We start from the raw sequence: 5,548 nt of genomic DNA on the forward strand, positions 1-5,548 counted from the left end.
TGTTGACAACACACTGAGAAACCTCACCTCAAGCATAGAGTTTAGACGAATGGTATTCTATCTGTGTAGGTGGTTTACAGCTCAGTACGGGTCCCCACCAGACAGGCAGCTTAACATGGTGTTAGATTGTAAACCTAGTGAAGGTGCTACTTTGCTACTTTGGTCCATGTCATAGCTTTGTTGGCTTCCAGGATTGGGATGGAAACAGTAACACCTCACCTGGCCCAGCAACGGGCCAAAGATGATAGCAATTACTGTTTCAATGGCAGGAATGCCAACAGCATGTTCACATGCCCCTCAGACGGTAATTTAGGAGGTAATTACATCGATATTGTTGAGGAGTTTAGCTCCTGCCACAACAGTGGCGATGATGTTATTGGTCTCACTCACATGTCCACAACCACAGAGTGTTACAGCTTCCTTTAAAGTAGAGCAATGATGTTTGTATAGTGTTACCTCAGCCTACAAGAGTCTACATGTGGGACCGTGTGGTGACATGATGCCTCAAGGTTATTTTAGGTCTTGTTTGACAATGGGCCCTGACTGATAAAAATTCATATGGTGATGTTCTCAATGTCACATGTTTACGATTTTATACCTTACTTTAATTGACCATATTACACCTGGGTAATGTGTCTACCCTTTTGTATCAGCCAACCTTATATATCTATTGCCTTGAAATAAAATATGTCTTGCATATACATATATCTTGGTTGTGTTTATTTGAAAGATGACAGCGACACCACATTTTGAAAGACAATTGATGTGACAGTAATTGAGAATGAACTGCCTATGATCGGGTGCACATCTATGTGGATTACTCAGTAGACACTGGTTCTGTGCATTCCCTGCCTTAGTTCTACGCGGCCAGGGTCCGTTATCACCGCCAGAGGAAATCAGAAGCTATTTCATTCAGCACAGGGATCTATCTGTGTACTGTCTATTTAGAACTTACAAAGGAAGGTGCTACTCGCCTCCCTATGTCAGTGATCCTGCTGGTGTTTCCATGTGATAGGGTAGTGGGGTATATGGTATCACTGTCGTCGTCGCTGTCCTCATCGTCGCTGTCGTCCTGGTAGTAGTGGTAATAACCACCACCTGGGTTTAGGTTGCTCAGGGTTGTTAGCCTCTCAGCCTGTTGCTACACAGACAACATAAGGCTCTGAACAGCATACAGACCATGCTGGAGGCTCGGCTCATAAGCTGCGCACTTTGTAAGTATACGGGAAAGCACGTTGGTATCGTGAACCAGACATCACACGCTTGACAGTACAGACACCTTGGGCTATCCGATAGGACCGAGAAGGGAGATGACGAGAGCCACCGCGAGCGTGTCCAGGGAACGTATGTTCCGTTGCGAGAAGGAGCTTGCGGAAGCTGCTTTGAAAGACAGAGGGAGCTCCTACGGATTAGATATGTTTAGAACACGTGAGCTTAGTCGTCGTGAAAGGGGTCAGTCTGACAACGTGGACTACGAGCGTTACGGGTTGATCCCTATCCATCGGGACGTCAACTCCTAGACTTACGTAAGTAAGGGTTTGGAAGTAAGCATTTCAAGGTAATGCCTACACCTGTTGTGTTTGACGCAGTTGACAAATACAATTTGATTTAATTTCATTTTAACTATGCGTTTAATACACTTTATGTTGGTGTTTCTTTTATTTTGGCAGATACAGTACATGTACTGTATGTCTTTTTGATAGTTATTTTTGTAGAAACTATTGATCCTCTTTGGCTAAATTATGCTCTGTTGTATTTTAAACATTGAGAGCGGGCTCCTGTGGTTGGATTAAAAAAATAATAATAATTGTAAAAAGTATTTATTTTGTATTTGTTTTGCCCCTTGGGCCCCCTACGGGCTTGGTCCCAGCTCCTGAATCACACATTTTACTAGTCACATTTATTTATTATGCAGTTTATATATTTTTATTAATCAATTAATTAAACAAGTGTCCCCCCTACCTCCTCTCCTCCCCATCTGACAAATAACAAAGTGTCCGCAGCAGCAGGCCTCTACACTCATTGAGAGTGGGCTCCTGAATGCCCCTGTGGTTGGCGGTTGCAGTAGAAAATAAATATATACTACATACTGTATATTGTTTTATTTAATTGGGGCCCAGGGGCAATAGCCCAGGTAAGCCAGCCCTTCCTATGTCAGAAAATAGCCAAGGCCTATTGACCTTATTCCTATGTGTTTCTGGATCAATCAATACAATTTCTGAATCCTTAAAATGTACATGTTGGTGTCTTGAAGTTTCCTATGACCTATAGGCCTAGGGAAATGCATTCATTTTGCAATGTATTAGCCTATTTCTTAGGTCTATAGAATATTTACTACACAAGTGAAATATCAACATCAGTCATGTCGATTGTATAGGATTCCAGCGCCTTGACAGATGCACACACACCACTGTGGTGACACGTCCCCTATATGACTATCTCTGTCCCCACGTTGTGATTCCCCTCCCCCACTCCACTTTACCGCGCAGAGCCAGAGAGAGAAAATCACTTTCATCTGGAGAAGCTCGTCCGTTAACACGGGGCGGCCCATCTGCAGCTCCCCGCTGTTCCTAAAAGAAAGGTGAGCAATATCATATTTTCAACAATTGAAATGATATGGAAAGTTATTTTCATGCTGTAGTACAATTCCACCACCATAAATCGTTGTATTGGTTTATGAACTATGTTAGCCTAGTTAGCTTGTTTGTTGCTAGTGCTAATGTTCGCTCACTATCTAGCTAATGCACTAGTGAGACAATTTTGTTGACATTTGGGCGGGTAGCCTGATTAGTTAACATAACTGTTGATAAAGAGACTGATATTTTATGGCTATTTCAGTCAATTCTATCAGTGTGGTTATAAGTAACATGCATAGACAGCTAAATGGGACACGTGATCCCCATAGATGAACTTGAGTAGGTAGCAGTTTGATAACATTAGATGGTGTTAGTTTAGCGAGCTAAAGTTGGCTGGCTGGAAACCAGGTGTTGTGCACCCCACCTTGCATCTCATAGCAGAGTGGAAGAGGGAAAGTCACAGATGGAATTTTTTACTGCTTCTAACGTGCTTGTTTTGTAGTCATCTAACAAACATACATTATGTCTCTTCTAAATTGTAGGTTAAGCCATGAATGTTGATTGTCTGACAGCCTTGGTATAGTTAAGCAGTAAAGCACAAGGAAAGGTTGAGGACTGTTCTTACGTAAGAGGCAACGCGGAGTGCCTGCCTGGTTACAGCCCTTAACCTTGGTATATTGGCCATATACCACAAACCCCCGAGGTGCCTTATTTCTTAAATATACCACAGTTTCAGCCAATCAACATCCAGGACCCAAACTACCCAGTTTATAATGTCTGCTTTATTCCACAGATTAAGGATTTGAGTTGGCCTGACGGAGAGATCTTCCAGGCGGCTCCGGCCCATGGAGGATGCAGAGCATCACATCAGATCAAACATTGATAAACCAGTACTTTACCAGCGTTTCATCAATATCTTTAAAGGTAAGGTGAAGATTGAATATATTTCTGACAGTCCTAAATATGACAGCTATGAATTAGATGAATCAGATGTACATTTTAGAGGTTAGTGGGAAACAGTGAATTGGGATATATGGGCACAGTCACCCAGGAAAAAAGGTTTAAAGGAATAGCCATGTCTTTGTATTATGGTCATAGGATTCTTAAAGGTCCACTACAGTCACACGATGCTCCATCTGAAATCTCCTTCCACCTGAAAAGGCCCACCTTGAAAACCAATCATTGGTTTAGAAGACAAAGTAAGAGTGACAACTGAATCTAGCCTCTTGAAAGACAGAGCAGCGCATCCCCCTCCCTAAACCCCCTGCTGCACACCTGAACCTCATTTTGATTGGCAGTGATATGTGTGAGATCACTTTTAGACAGTGTGAGGTCATTTTATGAGAACAGTTGTTTTTGGAGATGCTTGGCAAGTTGAATGGGGTGATCATGTGACCGGAGTGGACCTCCAGACAGTGATTATTCTCTGTAATAATTGACAAGCACAATGCAATATCTCCTAATGTTTGTATTTTGTGTCTGCTAAGGACGGGGAGTTTTTGCCACTGAATTCATATCCAAAGGAGACTTTGTTGTGGAGTACCGAGGTGAACTGCTTACACAACAGGAGGGCGAGGTCCGAGCTGATCAGTACAATGATTCTGCAAAGGTGTTTCTTTTCCATTTCCAATGGAAAGGAAGAACATGGTGGTAAGTAGGATTGATGAGAACAAAATAAACATATTAATGCCTTTTGAGATCTAAAAAAAAGCAACAACATTAAAATGGAGACAGACATTTAAATGGTTGGTGGCACAATATGCACTGTAGGCCTATCTCAGGCCCAGATACTAATTTGACCTTGTCCCTGACCTAAACAGTAAGGAACAATATTAGTCTTCAAACCAACTGGTTCGCTATCAGAGCATCTGCACTCCTTTTTTAAACAACAGTTAGGGACTTTTCTGCCCCTTTTCTGAAATAGAAACCCTGTGCTGCAATATCTTCATTAAACTGTGACATGTTATGTTTCTATGCAGCATTGATGCATCTGAAGAAGACTCCTGCCTTGGGAGACTCGTTAATGATGATCACTAAAGACTCAATCTCAAAATGAAGGCCATACAAGCAAACGATGAGCCACACTTGTGCCTCTTCGCGACTCGAGATATTGCAGCTGGCGAAGAGTTGACTTATAGTTACGGTGATTCAGACTGGCCATGGAGAACACAGGTGAGGAACTTTTTTTTTTTAAAGATGCTAGATGAAATTACCACCCATCTTGGAAGAGCCGGGAGGATGAGCAATTCACTACCCTGTCATGCAATATGTTGTGATGCAGACAGTGTCTCTTAAATACTAAGATGTAATTGACGTCTAATTGTTGTCTTGGTTCACTTATTTCAGGTCATCAAAACTGAATTGTCATCCAGCCCAAAACCTGGTAAGAACTTTACTAAAGTCATAGATCAATATGAGTTTATTTTTTTCTATTATCACATTTACTATTTCACTTTCACAAATACACATTTATAGTCTAACATCAATTGCACTGGAATGCAGTGCACTTGTTACATACATAAAAAGTTAACTAAATATACAATACATTCAAATATATGAAATAAAAACATTAGCAATAAGAACTCAGTAGTTAGGCTCTTGTGGGCTCATTTAGTAGCCCAACTCATGAGGGATTTGCTCTTCTCCTGAAAAGTTCAGTCCTGAATCTGACCAGAATAGGATGTTCAAAACTAAACGTTACACCAGGCATTTCCTGTGTGATTTCTTATACAGTAGGTCCCCAGATGTATACAATGCATTAGATCACGTTTTTTGATTTGAGGGGATTTTTCAGTGTTTTAAAAATGTTGATTATGTTTCAGCATCCAGGGGTTTGTCAGTTTCTACAAAAACAGTCTCTTAGTGCATAGATGTCTGACTATTTTGCCTGTTGGTCACAGGCTGGGAGCAGAACAGGGGCTGTGGCAGAGCAGAGCACTTAGGGGTGAAGTCCCTTGCTCAAAGGCAAAACA

At 41.6% G+C, this 5,548-nt stretch overlaps 1 long non-coding RNA gene across 1 annotated transcript; it reads left to right on the forward strand.

Annotated features, from left to right (window-relative positions):
* Nucleotides 1–2,097: 2,097 nt before the first annotated feature.
* Nucleotides 2,098–5,242, forward strand: LOC129833887 (uncharacterized). Its single transcript, XR_008756133.1, has 5 exons — nt 2,098–2,581; nt 3,370–3,500; nt 4,064–4,226; nt 4,556–4,748; nt 4,923–5,242. It is a non-coding gene; the product is annotated as an uncharacterized LOC129833887 (long non-coding RNA).
* The last annotated feature ends 306 nt before the right edge of the window (nt 5,243–5,548 follow it).

Source organism: Salvelinus fontinalis, chromosome 34 (genome assembly GCF_029448725.1).
Source record: "Salvelinus fontinalis isolate EN_2023a chromosome 34, ASM2944872v1, whole genome shotgun sequence".
NCBI lineage: Eukaryota > Metazoa > Chordata > Actinopteri > Salmoniformes > Salmonidae > Salvelinus > Salvelinus fontinalis.